Source organism: Pan paniscus, chromosome 2, assembly GCF_029289425.2.
Source record: "Pan paniscus chromosome 2, NHGRI_mPanPan1-v2.0_pri, whole genome shotgun sequence".
Lineage (NCBI taxonomy): Eukaryota > Metazoa > Chordata > Mammalia > Primates > Hominidae > Pan > Pan paniscus.
The window spans coordinates 18,069,977-18,086,302 of NC_085926.1; the positions used below are offsets into that span (position 1 = coordinate 18,069,977).

Below are 16,326 nucleotides of genomic sequence, written 5' to 3' on the forward strand. Positions count from 1 at the left end.
CCATCCATCCATTATTTATCTATTATCTATCCACTCACCCCTCTATCCTTTTCTACATGTAAAGAGCCAGAAAAAAATGATCCCAGAGAGGATTTACTCTCCAGAATTTTTGGAGAAGAAGGTGAAGAAATGGCAAAAGCTTTTCCCCAGCAGGGATATAGTTACACCCTACTTCGAGACACTTCATCATAATGATGATGATCATTGAAGAAGAAAATAACTTTCACGTATCCCCTTAAGTTGGGTTCCCTCCAAAGCAGATGTAGAGACAAAGATTTGGCTGCAGGTCATTTATTAAGAGGTAATCCTAGGAACCAGGGAGAAAGTGGTAGAATCAGGGAAGAAAGGAGAGCCAGCAAATGGTGTATTATGAGAAGACTGAAAGAGTAGACAACAGAGGACCTCTGTGCAGGACATGTTTTGGAATTGTGTCACCAAGAGGCGAGGAGACCAACTTCCATCCTTGAGTATTTGAGGGTCTCTTCTGGGGTATTAAATCCCCAGCTCTTCCAATCTGCCCAGCATTCCAGGGGCCAGGGAGCACTTTCAGGTAGAAAGATGCAGGAAGCTGTTGATATGTGTGGGTACTGCCTGTGATATCAGGTGTGGGCTCAAGGATATGGACAGAATACCTGTGTAGACATTTAAGGAAACTTCAGGTATAAATGGTGCTGATTATATCCTGGTATAAGCTACCCAAGGAAAATTTCATGTCTCCAAGGAAAATTCTATTCAGTTAGATCAACCTCACTACAGATCCCATGATGCTCCTTAAAACCTTTTAAAACCTGCTGCAGCAGTTTTCATGGTTACTGTGTCTGTGGTTGCTGAGGCTCTGCATTTGGGAAATTCTGAACTTTGGTGGTTCCTCTACAACAGCCGTCCCCAACCCCTGGGCCATGGTACCAGTCCGTGGCCTGTTAGGAACCCAGAGACACAGCAGGAAGTGAACACAGGGCGAGTGAGCTTTACTGCCTGAGCTTCACCTCTTGTCAGATCAGCAGTGGCATTAGATTCTCATAGGACCATGAACCCTATTATGACCTGTGCATGTGAGGGATGTAGGTTGTGTGCTCCTTATGAGAATCTAAGGCCTAATGATCTGAGGTGGAACAGTGTCACCCTGAAACTATTCCTCTGAACCCCATTCGTGGAGAAATTGTCTTCCATGAAGCCTGTCCTGGGTGCCAAAAGGGACCTCTGCTCTACAATAACTGCCTTTCTACCACTCTCCCATGTCTAAAGATGGTGGTCACTTCTTCAGGTTTAAAGTCCTGCTCTAGAGGTGGCTTTCTGGGGCATCAGGAAACTCCTGAGGGTAGGATAGTGTAGTGGATGTCTTAGTGTACTACCCACAACTCCCTTAAGGACTTGGGCACTCACCCCTCTACTGCTAGGGAATATGGGTGCTGCTGGCTTTCAGCTAAGGCTCTGCTCAGGAATTGTCCTCAGCCGAAGAGAGCTCCCCACTCCAGGTTCCACCCCTTCCTAGGGGGCAGCCTTCATCCACTGACATCCATCCTTAGTGTAAAGGCACTAAGGCCAGATACCCTTGCCTCCATGAGGGACAACTCTGAAGAGCCATTATTGCTCCAGAGCTCCCTGTGGGATAGGCTGAGGCCTGTGCTGCAACTGCATCAAAATCCAACTTCTCCCACTTCCATGTTCTGCTTCTTTCATGTCTCCACAGGTGTTGATCTCTAAAACACACCCAATAAGCCTCCTGCACCAAAATTTGTGTCAGAATCAGTTTTCTGAAGAACCTGACTTAAGGGTTCAACGAGGGGCAACTATTTATGCCTTCTTGTTTGATCCTCCTTCTCCACTAACAGCTGACAGGTTCTAAAAAAAGTCCCATTGATGGCCCTGGGAACTTGAAGGTCCTTGAGAGTCTTGGCTGTTTAGGGAGGCCCAAGAGTAATGGCTTTTTTTCCAGAGCCCTTGATATCATTCCTGTAGAGGAAAAAGAGCCCTCAGGATGCCTAAGGAGTTGTAGTAAACAGATGGCACCCATGGCTCCTGGAGCCAGCCAAGTTCAGAATGGTCTGTCAAGTAGTGAAATGTTTCCTTGAGATTTTTATGGCTGTACAATGTTTGAAGAAGCCAACATATATCAAGAAATGTAGACAAGGAAGGACAGCCTACAAAAAGGGGAAGGAAATAGGAAGGCTTTAGACTTAGATTTAATATTCTTGGAAACAGAGATGAATGATTTAAAGCTTATTTGTTTATGTTTGTTTACCATTTGGTGCCTAGTGTTCTTATGATATAATTTGCTTCACAATTTTAAGATCTATTTTACATACCAATAACACCTCACACTTTCTGTATATAGTACACTTAATCCAGAGACTGTGTGGGTATCTATTTATAGAGGCTCACACTCACACTCACACTTATACTCATGTTTGTCTACACAGTGTGGCTAATATTATACACAGAAAGGGAGAGATATCAAGTCACCCTATGCCCAGTAAATTTTTTGTTAGTGAAATAGTTTGTTGGAGGATGATAAACACAGTGCAAGAATGTCTGTAAGCTTTTCGAGTCTGCCTGCCCAAATGGTTAAGTAAAGCACAATATGAATTTTTATTTTCCTCTTGCTTCCTACAATACTCAACCCAGAGTTGGTGGACATTGAAAATCAAGCAGTAGGAATTGTACTCTATTTAAATATTTTAATTTTATATCTACAGAGCATTGATGACTGATTTAACTATCAAATTATAATGCTAAAGAAACTTATTGAAAATGATTTTCTAAGTGTTCTAAAAATATAGTACTGTAGGTTGATATAGCATAATAAGTTTCAAAAGGGCATCTGTGCTGGTATAGTTACCAAATTTTAGACCCATGCGACTTGATATGAACTGTATAAGAAGATATTTTATTTATTCAACTTCACAACACCAAGACCAGGAGCTAGATTTTATAATAACATCATCTCATTCCAAATTATTTTCTTTTCTTAGGCTTTGCAGCTGTGTGACCATTTCTGAATATAATGGATTCATTCTACCCTCAAATATTTAATTTGATGGAAAGAAGCTTTAGATATCGAAAATTTTATATCATATTAACAAGGATGCTCATTGTGATATTGCATATAATATTGAAATACTGGAACAACTTGAATGTCCATCAATAGGGGAATGGTTATATTAATATAAATATAGTATATTTATACAATGCATCCTGGAATAAACAATGATGTAAATATACATCTATTGACTGTGAAAACATGGCCGTGTTACATTGGCTGATAAAAGCAGATTATAAAATCATATAATTCATTTCTATATAATTGTAAGTAGATAATAGCAAATATGTGAGTATACAGAACTATTATTATATAAATACTTACACATAATAGGGAGTAGTTTTTCAGATGTTTTGTGATTACTTCTACCTAAATAGAATTTCAAGGATATTTACTCTTTATATCTTTTTTCTTAACAACAATAATACATTTTTTTTTTTTTTTACAAAAAATTGAACATGCATAGCATCTGAAGATATTGGGTTGCTCATCATCCATTTGGTTTCTAGGATAAGATGCTATTCTGGTACTCCACTACCTCATAGACAATTTGTCAGTTTTCTTCTACCTCCCCATCCCCTTAATTCTGGAATGATCCATGGCTCAATCTTTGGTTCTCCTCTATCTATTTCCTGGGTGACCTCACTCAGTCTTATTATGCTCGATATTGTCTTTGTCCTTTGGCATCCAAATGTCTGCCTTTATATTCCCCCTCTATATTTTAGGTGCTTGAAGGCTAAAAACTATACTTCCAAGACTCTTTTGCGGCTTGAACTATGAATACAATTTAGGTTCTGCTAACAAGAAGTACTCATATGAGAAGTGAAAGACAGAAAAGACACTGAAGCCATTTTTCTATGGCAGCTCTACCTGACACACAAGTTCCAACAGACATGAGCATTTCCAGCAGCTGGCTGCACATTTCATGTCTCTTTGCCAGTTCATGGATGTGAGGCATGTAAGGGTTAGCAGTTTCTTGCCTTCTGGATTACAGATATAATGGAGGGACTTCAGAATAGAAAATCCAGTGGTGTTCCCTGAATTTTGTTCTTTCAGCACTTCCAACAAATTTGTTAGCTTTGCCTCAAATACTTTGAGTGGTTTTTCTGTTCTGCACTGAACCCTGACTTATATGTCAATGATTAAAACATCTTATCTCCAGAGAAGACTTTTTTTTTTTTAACTTTGGACTCGTATATCCAACTGCCTACTTGACATCTGAATTTGAATTTGCAATAGGCATCTCAATCTTAAATCCAAAACTTAACTCTGATCTTCCTACCAAAGCCTGCTCCTTCCCAGCTTTCCCTCTATCAATTGATGACAACTCATACTTCCAGTTGCTTAGGTCAATAATTTCGAAATCAGTTTTAATTCTTGTTTTTCTCCCACACATAAAATTGGTCAACAAATTCTGTTGTCCCTGTTTTCAAAATCTCTTTCTGCCTCTCCAAATAGAATTAAGTTCCTTAAAGGTAGAAAATGTTGTCTTATTTGATCCTTTGCCAGAATAGTGTCTGGCACATAGTCGGTGTTCTGTATTTTAACTAAATGGAGTGATGAATAATAAACGAAGAGATAAGATCTGAAGCTTTCTAGGGACAACTTAATAGGAGACACCTCTAGCTAAACATTTTTGTGCTTGTCTTAGTCTATTTGGGCTGCTGTAACAAAATAGATAATAGCAAATATGTGAGTATACAGAACTGTTATTATATAAATACTTACACATAATAGGGAGTAGTTTTTCAGATGTTTTGTGATTACTTCTACCTAAATAGAATTTCAAGGATATTTACTCTTTATATCTTCTTCTTAACAATGATAATACATTTTTTTTTTTTTTACAAAAAATTGAACATGCATAGCATCTGAAGATACTGGGTTGCTCATCATTCATTTGGTTTCCAGGATAAGATGCTATTCTGGTACTCCACTACCTCATAGACCATTTGTCAGTTTTCTTCTACCTCCTCATCCCCTTAATGCTGGAATGATCCATAGCTCAATCTTTGGTTCTCCTCTATCTATTTCCTGGGTGACCTCACTCAGTCTTATTATGCTCGATATTGTACCATCAATTGGGTGGCTTATAAGCAACAGAAGTTTGTTGTTCACAGTTCTGGAGGCTGGGAAATCCAAGATCAAGATGCTGGCAGATTTGGTGTCTGGTGAGGGCCACTTTGTGGTTCATAGATGGTATCATCTTGCTGCATCCTTACATGGTGGAAGGGGCTAGCTAACTCTCTGATGTCTCTTTTATAATGGCACTAATCACATTCATGAGGGCAGATCCCTCATAACCTAATCACCTTCCAAAGGCTGCCACCTTCTGATACTATCACATGAGAGATTAGGTTTCAATGTATGAATTCTTTGGTGGGTGGTGGGGAAACACAAACATTCAGACCATAGCACATCTAATGAAAACATTAATATGTTTTTAGAGAATTGACTTTCAATATTTTTAGCATATTTTAAGATTTACACATACCTTATCGAGAGTTTGATTCATTAAGTATTTTTTTTCTTTGAATGGAGAAACAGAGAGGTATAAAAGAACTTATCTTAGGGTTGTCATGCAGAATATGAATTGATTCTCACTTTAGTGTTGCAGCTTTAATAAAGATCACAGTAGCAAAAACATCAGCATCAAATATTCATTGAGCACATACTATGTGCCAAATCCTGTTCAAGGCATTTATGTTTATTTTTTACTATCAAAACGATGCTTGTGTATAGTGTAACAAACTGAAAGAAGGGGAAAAAGAAGAGAAAAAATCAAATCGTACAAAATTCATAATGGAACATACTATTTTCCTGCTCTAACCGCTCCTATTTTGAAGTCCCCCTCCCCAGAGATAACCACTTCAGCTATTTTCAGTGTTTCTTTTGTTATTTACCTTCATATTTTCAAATGCAAAGTTTGCATTTCAGTATCTTGAATTTTCAGTTGTAAACATTATTTATTGACTTCCTGCCTTGGAAGATGAGGACTCGGGTTTCCTATGACACCTCTTCCACTTTCCCATCCTTTCATTATACCTGTTTCAAAGCCCTCGAAAAATTTAATTTCAGCACTTGCTTTATTATGATAGTATAATTATTGTTTACAGGCGAAAAAAATGTATAGCACTTTTGATTTTTCTTGCAGTTAATAATTGCTTCTCTTTTAAAAACTTAGCTTTCCATGTAACTATTACTAATTATTTCTTCAAACTCTTTAAAAACATTAACATTTCTCTCAGTTTACTGAAACACATCAAGTAATCTACCAGTTACTTTTATTTTTTGTTCTAGGAGACTAGAACTCTTTACCCTCCTGTTTATGTATGGGTGAGTTGCTCCACAGACCACTGTACAGCTGTTATTTGGAACCTTCCTTTACCATCATCTTTGGGATTGCTTGTTCCCTGGTTCCCATGTTTTCCTGTTTTTGATTTTGTTTCCTTGTATAATATCCTCATGAGCTTCCTGACAAAAGAGTATGTGAAAGGTAATTTTTTGAGACCTTATATATCTTAAAATGTCTTTATTCTATCTCACATTTGACTGATAATTTGTCTGGGTATGTAATTCTGATATGGAACACATTTTCTTCAGATATTTTGACAGCATTTTTGTCTTCTAGCTTTCACCACTGCCATTAAGAAATCTGATACCATCATTTTTGCAATCTTTAAAATAAGATCTGTTATATTGCCCCTAAGAAACCCTTTAGGACTTCTTTATATAGGCTGTCTTGAAATTTCAATGTGTCTTGATAATAATTATGTTTCATTTCTTGTGCTGGGTATTCTATAAGCCCTTTCAATATAGAAATTCATGGCTTGCTATTCTGAAAATGTTCTTGAATGTTTTTAAAAATACCTTCTTCCTCTCTGTTTTCTCTGTTCTTATTTTCTGAAACTATTATTAGTTGGGTGTCGAATTTGCTGGGTTTCTTATATTTCCTTTTCTATTTCTGATCTCTTTATATATATCTATTTCTAAAATATTGCCTCAACTTTATATTTCAACCCATCTAGTAATGTTTTTTTCAATTTCTGCCATTATATTTTAATTCCTAAGTATTCTTGAACGGACTATGGAGCTAGAGTGCCTATGTTCATAACTCAGCTCTGCTGTGTGATCTTGGGAAGGTTATTTAACCTTTCTGTGCCTGTTTCTTCATTTGTAAAATAGGGATAAGAATACCTACCTCATACAGTTGTTATGGTAATTAAATGGTTTAATATTTGTGGAGCACTTAGTACAGTGCCTGGCACTTAGTAAGTTCTGCATAAGTGTTAGATAAATACAGTAAATAAAGAGCACCCTGTTCTTGTTTCATAGATGTAATATCTCCACTGATTTCTCTGGGAACATTATTGCCTTCTGAATTGTTTGTGTTTTTTTCTCTCTCTCTCTGGCTCTGTGTGAGTGTGTGTGTGTGTGTCTATGTGTGTGTGTATTAGTTTTCTATTGCTGCCTTAAATTACCACAGATATAAAGCTTAAAACAACACAAATTTATTATCTCACAATTCTGTAGGCTAGAAGTTTGACATGGGTCTCATCAGGCTAACACACAACGTGTTGGCAGGGCTGCTTTTCTTTTCTTTTTTTGTTTTTTTTGTTTTTTGTTTTTTGAGACGAAGTCTCGCTCTGTCACCCAGGCTGGAGTGCAGTGGCGTGATCTCGGCTCACTGCAAGCTCCGCCTCCCAGGTTCACGCCATTCTCCTGCCTCAGCCTCCCGAATAGCTGGGACTGCAGTGCCCACCACCACACCCGGCTAATTTTTTTGTATTTTTAGTAGAAGACGGGGTTTCACCATGTTACAGGATGGTCTTGATCTCCTGACCTCATGATCCGCCCGCCTCGGCCTCCCAAAGTGCTGGGATTACAGGCATGAGCCACCACGCCCATCTGGCAGGGCTGCTTTTCTTTCTGGAGGCTCTAGGGGAGGATCTGTTTCCTTGACCTTTCCAGTTTCTAGAGGTTGTCTGCGATCTTTGGGTTATGGCTCCTTCCTCCCTCTTCAAAGACAGTGATGGCAATTCGAGTCCTTCTCATATCATGTAACTCACTCTATTCCATAGTCACATCTTTCTCTTTCTTCTTTTGCCTTCCTCTTCCACTTGTAAGGGTCCTTGCAATTACATTGGGCCCATCTGGATAATCCAGGATAGTTTTCCTATTGTAAAGTTGACTAATTAAGAGTTTTAATTCCACCTGCAGCCTTAATACCCTTTTTGTCATATAAACTAACATATTCACGGGTTTCAGGGATTAGATCAGGATAGTTCTGAGGGACCGTTATTGTTGCCTACCACAGTGTGTGCATGTGAATTCCCTTCACTGAGCAGTGGACTTGCTCTATCACTGGGGGGCCTCTGACTTTCTGTTTCTGTAGGCCTTGTCTCTAGGACTGCTTACTTTCTCCAGAGAGAAGTAATTCAAACTTCTGTCAGTGGGTAGGAGGTGGGGACATCAAAACTGGCTGCTTGTTTTGAAGCTTAGTGGAGGGAGGAAGAATTAGCAGGGACCCACCACTTAGCAGGTAGAATTTATCATAATTCCCAATTCCCAATACTGGGCCTCTTTTCCTGTCTCTGCTTGCATGTTGGTCCCAGGTCATAGCTTCTTAACAGAGTAAAACTCTGATCTCCTTTGAAGGCCAGGGAGGAATAGTTAGTTGCCTGGCTGTGTGAAGCAGGAGAGGGGTGCTGAGGATCTGACACCTTCCTACAGAAACTTATTTTTCTCCTTTTCAAAATTTAATTTTGATATAATTTCAGACATATTGTAAAATTGAATTCTGTGCAGAGAATTTCCTTATGCCTTTCATCCAGATTCCTCAGATGTTAACAGTTGTTTTATCATTCTCTCTCTAGGTATATATGTAAGCTGCTTGACAAGTGTATTAGTTTCCTATAACTGTGTTGCCATGAACTTCGTGGTTTAAACAAGGCAAATCTATTATCTTACAGTTTTGGAGGTCAGAATTCTGAAATTGGCTTCACTGGGCTAAAAATGAAGATGTTAGAAGGACTACATTCCTTCTGGATGCTCCAGGGAAGAATACGTGTCCCTGCCATTTCCCACTTCTAGAGGCTGCCTACATTCTTTGGCTTGTGGCCCCTTCCTCCATCTTCAAAGCCAGCAGGTTAGCATCATCAAGCCTCAGTCTGACTCATCTCTATTTTGCCGTCCTCTCCCACTTTTAAGGTCTTGTGATTACACTGGACACACCTGGGATAATCCAGGATAAACTCCTTAAAGTCAGCTAATTAGCAGCCTTAATTCCATCTGCAACCTTAATTCCCTTTTGTCATGTAAAGTAACATATTCAGAGGTCTGGAGATTAGAACATGGACTGTTGTTCTCCCACATGTATCCGTCATTCTTTAAGCATGTTCATATTTTCTAGAAAAAAGATATTCCAGGTTCATTTTGTACTTTCTTTACCCTGACCTTGAGTTAGCCATCTATTGCCTAGTTTGTCTTTACAACAACAATGGTGGATGCTATTAAAACTTTTGTTTGACCAATGAGGAAATATAAACTGTCAAGAGGTTGATTAACCAGACCGTGGTTACATAGCAGGAAAGGGGCTGACGACAAGAAAGGGACTAGAGTCTAAGTATATTTCACCTCATGCCTGTGCTCCTAACCACTGGACTACTTTGTGCGGTTAGAAACTTCACTTTCCAAAGGTAAAACCCATTTTAAGGTATTAGTATAGGGAAATATAATCTACACTTGCTAGCAGGTAGTATATATATAAATATAGCATCAATTTGAATTTGGGAACTTGGGATATGAATAGTATAATTATTCTTTGAGCAAATGAAAATGTGTGCTGAGTTGCTCGTGTGAGATAGGTAGTTTTCTAGCAATCAAATATATATACATTTATAGTATATTCATATTATATTACTTCTAGTTATTAGAGCTCAATTTAATAATTCTTCATCTGAAGTTAATGATTAATTTAAGGACTGACTTGGATAATATTTCTTCTGTAACTTAATTATGTTGATTTTGGCATAACATTTAATTTTTCATTTTTTTGTGTGCAAGGATGATATGTGTGACTTAACAATGTGGGCCAGACTATACTGAACCCAGTATAACAGAAATTGTTGGGATATTAACCACCCACACCAACCAGTATTTATAATAGAAATAAGCCTTCACCATAAAGCCTCTCCAACAGGCCTTGTAACTATAATGGCACTAGCAGGTGCCGCCACAATAAAGAAGCCAGCCTCCCTGTGAACAAATAGTAAATTAAAAAAATCAATCAATCTGCAATCTCAGTTCTGGCCCCAGCGTCACTTCCAGTAATGACAAACTCAGGGTTTGTCAGTGCATCGTTAACAGGTTAAAGACCTTCAGATGATTCTTTTAAAGTAAACCAGGCAAATTGGCTCCTTTTTTCCCCACAAGTGCTGCTTTGGAATTGGCATATAAATGCTGATGGGACTCATGGCCTGAGGGCAAGTCCTCTGGCCCTAAAAGCTGGCAGGAAATGGCAGGAGTTTGCAGGGTGGGCTGGTGACTCATGATGTGCTGTGGCATATCTTTGAGGAGAGCCAAGAAAGAGTCATTTATTCCTTGGGGCCTGAAGTCATTCAGCCTGGTGGGGCCCATGTGACTCACCTAACCTCAAAATGGCATCTTTACCCCCTCCTGCTTCTTCCCTCTCTCCTCTTTCTAGAGGTTTGTGACCTACGATGGACTCCCCAGGACATGTAAACTGCTTTCTCACTTTTCTGCTTCCATTTCTGCTCCCCCTTCTCATTCCTGTTCCTGTTCTGAGACTGTCCACACCCTTTCTCCTACTCTTCCTCACTGAAGCAATAATGGCCGGTCCAAGTTCTTCTCTGGCTTGGAGCTGCTGTGACAGACTGTTCATCTGCTTATGTGGGTCTGTCCCTGAAGAATAGTTCGAGAACCTTCTGTGGAATTTCAACCTTACTTGAAGTTGGATTATGTGCTATATTTCAGACAGCCATAATTCCACGCAGCTTTGTGTTGGGTCACAGATGTTTGCTATCTGGGCTCTTAAGTTTTTACAGAAGAGTTTATGTGTGATTTTTAACCCCAAGTGTTGCTGTGGTGCTAGGACTTAAAATTCTGCTCTGTCAGGATTCAGGTGCTGTAACTGAGATTTGTCCAGAGCGGTGGTTGTCCAAGTTTCCTGTGTGTAGGAAGGAGCTGGGGTTGTTTTAAAGCGCCGGTTCTGAATCAGTAGGTCTGACACAGAGCCCAAGAACCTGCTTCTCTAACGAGCTCCCATGTGAGGCTCATGCTCACACTTTGAGTAGCAAGAGCTAGTGTGAGGTGACTTGGGGAATCTCAGAAATATCCCATATTTTTCTTCTGGAGATGTGTGAAAATTGCCACTGGTTGATAATGAAACATGTGACTCCTTTTTTCCCCCTAGTATTTTCCTAGAACTTATCTCTTCAACCAAAGCACTAAATGTTTTGCCACATAGCCAATGAAAAATGAATCATGTAGGGATTTTACATGTTTTCTTAGTTATGATTGCTTTAAAAATAGTGTTAGCACAGCATTCTTGTGTCCATGTGTAAATTAGAAATTTAAAAAACCAACAAAATCAAACAACTGTACATAACAACATATAAAGATAAGTTAGTTTCCTATATCACTTCTACACAATTGGAGGCATTCTTCCTTGGATCAGGGAGGGGATTTGTGGATGATTCATATTGGGAGGAGGGCGGTATGTGTAAAACAAAAAGTGAGAGCTGTATTTACTAAAAATTTTAATCTATCATTGAATGAAAGTTTCTTTACCCCCATTTCATATGTTTTCATTTTCATGCTGATAAAGGAAGAAAAAGTTTGACTTCCTCCCTCCTGTTAGACACACTTTAAATCAGTCCTTCTATCTTTAAATCTTTGCCTTGGGCAATAATCACCATAAAAAGGAACAGATCCGAGGTGCTGAGATAGTTCACCCAATTTAGGCTACCACTTTACTAAAACACCTGTAAGACACATCTAGCTGGTATTTTTAAACAATATTTTTCAATTTGGCTTTAGTTTTTTGGACAATTTCCTGGAGTGTATTTTCTTACTCTACCAGAAGTGTTTAGAATTGGATAATACAGTAATTTAGAAAAGAAAACAATAAATAGAGATTCTAACATAAAACTGAGCATTGGGATTCAAATCCATACATGTAAAGGTATGTGTGTGTGTGTATGTGTGTGTGTGTGTTATTGTTTCTGTTGTTGTTACTTGAGGGTATAGATGGTGGTAGAAGGCTATGGGAGAATTGGAAAAGCACTGAATATGTCTACTGTTTTAGTTCCCAAATCATGTAAGTCCTCTGAGGCACGGTTTTCTCATCCTTAAGATGGGAATGGTAAGTGGTACAGTATAGTTGCCTACTTCATATCTTTTTTGCAAATCAAATGAGAGAATGATTGTTTTGAAAATCATGAAATGATGCACAGAAATGAAATGAGTGACCTATGGTCAAAAGCTGAATTTCATCAAGGTAGGACTCAAAATACAGGTATAAGGACATTCCGCAAATACACCAGTCTTGTGGCCTTATACCCTGTGTGTTCTTTAATAGTCAAATAAATTGGTTCAAGTCCTGATTCCACATTCACATATGGTGAAAGACAGTGAACTCACTCACCTCACAAGCTTCAGGCCAACATCTATGGAGAGTCTCAAAGGACTTATAGTTCTTGTGGTCACCTCCTTCAATTACTTTTACCTACTGAATTTCTGATTTCCTTCACATCTTGCCTTCTGCGGTTGGTCTTTTAACTCTGTCCCACACCATCCCTTTTGTTTGGGCTTTTTAAGGCAACTACTTACACCAAGTGGTTGTATGTTCATTGTCATTTTGCTGGTGATAAAATGGCTTCCTTGCAGCAGTCCTAGCAAAGCAGATGCATCAAGTGCTGAAATAGTTCACCCATTTGAGTGATAAGCACATCTCAATTTGGACCAGTCACATTTCAAGTGTTCCATAGCCATATGTTGCTAGTGGCTACCATCTTGGATAGCATAGCTTTAGCACCACAAAGCACTGCTCTAAATTTTGAAATTACCACTCCTTCTTTAATGTGGGACATTTGGAATCTCAGGTAGAAGTGGAAAGATGGCCAGGCACGGTTGCTCATGCCTATAATCCCAGCACTTTAGGAGACCAAGGTGGGTGGATCACCTGAGGTCAGGAGTTCGAGACCAGCCTGGCCAACACGGTGAAACCCCATCTCTACTAAAAATACAAAATTAACTGGGTGTGGTGGCGCATGCCTGTAATCCCAGCTACTTGGGAGGCTGAGGCAGGAGAATCACTTAAACCGGGGAGGTGGAGTTTGCAGTGAGCCGAGATCATGCTATTGCACTCCAGCCTCGGTGACAGAGCAAGACTCTGTCTCAAAAAAAAAAAAAAAAAAAAAAAGTGGAAAGAAATAGTCTAAGAGGCCGGAGACAGTGTTTTAAAACATTTCTTTCTTCCTATCACAAATACATTATAATTAGGGATATATACACACCAGTTTCTAATACTAGTCGTTCTTTTCAACCCTAATCCAAATTTTCCTAGTCAGGTTTGGGAACCATTACCCTTTTCCACTAGCTAACCACACAGCTGTTTTGGTGATCTTCCCCTCTGATCCTTTCATCATTCAAGGCTCATTTCATGTTCCCATTTCTAAGAAGTACCTGACCGCTCCTGTCTTCATCTACTCCAAACCTCTCTAACATATGGAGTCCAGGCCATATGCCCTAGCTTTTAAGTATGTTGCATTTTGTGTCACTTATCGTTGTTTCACATGCATGTATACTTGTTTTCACAACTAGATTATATGACACATCATGGTTTAGAGGGAAGTACACGGGTCTGGGCTTCTGTCCTGTCTCTACTGCTTGCAGGCTGTGTGCCCTTAGATGACAACTTAGCCTCCTTGTTCCTCCAGTATATAGAGCACATACTATGTACTTCACAGGATCTTCATGAATATTAAATGCAAGAATGTACTCCTAAAGCCTATCCCTTAGTAGCTTCTCCATGAACAATTAATGATATGTCTCCTTATTGCTCCTGATTTATTGAGCACCTACCAAATACCAGGCACAGCCCTCAGTCCTAGGGATACAGTTGTGAACAAGGCAGGCTTAGGATTCCTTTTTTGGGAATAGGGACCATGCCTTATGTCTCTGTTTTATTTCATGTTGTAAAATAGATTGTAGAATGTATTATAAGCATTTAACAAATGCTTGTTTAGGTAACATTATAGTCAAAATACAGAATAAAAATATGAGTCCACTGTGAATTTGATGTGGGTTTGGTATCTACTGGCTAGGGTAAAATGGGTTTTCAATTTCTGTTTGGTTTCTTTCTCAGAAGGTATTCTTCAGAGGGTGTATAGTTTGACTGAGTGTCAATATGTTGTATTTTAAGTGGTATTTTGACAGCTCGAGATCAAATTTACTTTCCTGTATGTTTCACTTGAATATCATTCTAGGTTGTTTTAGTGTTTAGTCTGTATTGCCAATGGGCACTCAAAACATTGAAAATTACATGGAAGGGCTATGGAACACAGGAAATTTTAGAACAGGAAATCTCTGTAAGTCTAGCTGAGTCTACAATTGTGGCACCCCATAATTATTTTCCTTTGTAATGCTTATCTCCTTAAAATATATAGTATTTGTATAAATACACATGTATATATGAACACTACATATGTATTAGCCATCTGAACCTGCATAGTAGATTGCACTGTGCATTTACCTCTCTCTTTGTAAAGAAATCCCACTAAAACTTATTTAATACCATGTTCTTTCTGGGCTTAAGTACATGCCCCTTTTTTCTGTTTTCTTTTTGGCATTTAGCCTTTGCAAATCTTCCTTTATTTTGCTACCTTGGAATTGAGGATGTTCTTAGTGAATTCCCTTTACATTTTCTTTTTTTAATAGAGGAAAGTAGAGCAACTGTGTTTCCAACCTTTGTAAATAATTAAGGTCCTTGAGTCCTTGTATCATTCTGGTTGCCCTCTGTTGTACCTTCTTGATTTCAATAATATTCTTTTCATATTAATGCGATCTGTCTTGTAGGACTGCTCTTGCTACATTCCAAATGGAGACTCTCTTTCAGCCCCTTCCATTATAATGCAATAATTGTTGTTGACCTGTATTCTCTGGTTGTGCACCCAGGATTCCATTTCTTATTCTTCAGCTGCTGGAATTTTCCCCTACTCCTTTTTCTTTCTATGCTTTCTTTATTATCCAAATGACTCATTAAGCTGTAAACTTCAGGGCTATCTTCAGCTTCTTTCTATCTGTCCTTGATCACAAATAGTCACCTGCAACAGGCGACTGCTTACACTTAGAAATTATGCCTGCTGAAGATATAAATAGACTCAAGAAGTAGTTGGAGACATTTAGACATGAGAGAGCCCTAATGAACTCATGAGGGGACATAGGCAGTAAATTGCTAAAGTTTTCTGGGTTCAAGGAAGTAATAGCCATGCTCAATGAAGGCCATTGCCATGTTGATGCCATTGGCAGAAATTACCACTGCCCTCAGTGTACCTATCTTGTAGGCTGCTGTGATAATTCCTGCCCTCCTCTGATCCACCTTGAGTCTTCCAATTCTTCCCTATGTCTGTACTACATGCAGTTTCTGGTTTACTTCTTGGATTACCAGAACATTCTTCTTGCCCGCTTCTAATACACTGTCTCTTTCCACTTCAAATTATTCTGCACATGGCTGCCAAAATAATTTTTCATGCCTGGCACTGGGATCATGGTACTCAGTGAGTTAATCCTCCAGTGAGTCTTCATGGCTCTAATCAAATAAATCCTTCCACTGTTGCCTTTGAAGGCCTCCAGCAACTTGAACTGGACTTGCCTGTTCGAAGTAATCTTATGCCATTTCACTGCCTTCTTGTCACCTAGCTACTTCTGCTAGATTTGGCCCTTCTTCATGTTTGTCCCCTTCTCCCCTTCCCAGTTATCTCAAATGCATGTTCTAACACCCTCCCAACATCTTTCAAATCTTCTTTCTCCATCTCTTTAAATTACTAATGTCCAACTTCTAAATGTTTTGCCTAAATAACATTGACCAATCACAATCCATTGTATCAGTACTCTGCTTCTCTCAAATATATTCATGCAATAATGATAAAATGCAAATATTTGTTTAAAACCATGCCTCCATGTAGTCGTATTCATTAGATGTGCGTATTCATTCCAGAAGTGCCAAAGTGACTGGAAATTTGGAGCAGTTTTATCAACTATTG

The 16,326-nt window shown here is 38.8% G+C and overlaps 1 protein-coding gene across 1 annotated transcript in view; it reads left to right on the forward strand.

Moving 5' to 3' along the window:
• Positions 1-16,326, forward strand: part of LOC130541317 (uncharacterized) — a 306,393-nt gene that overhangs the window by 126,216 nt on the left and 163,851 nt on the right. The window lies entirely within an intron of this gene.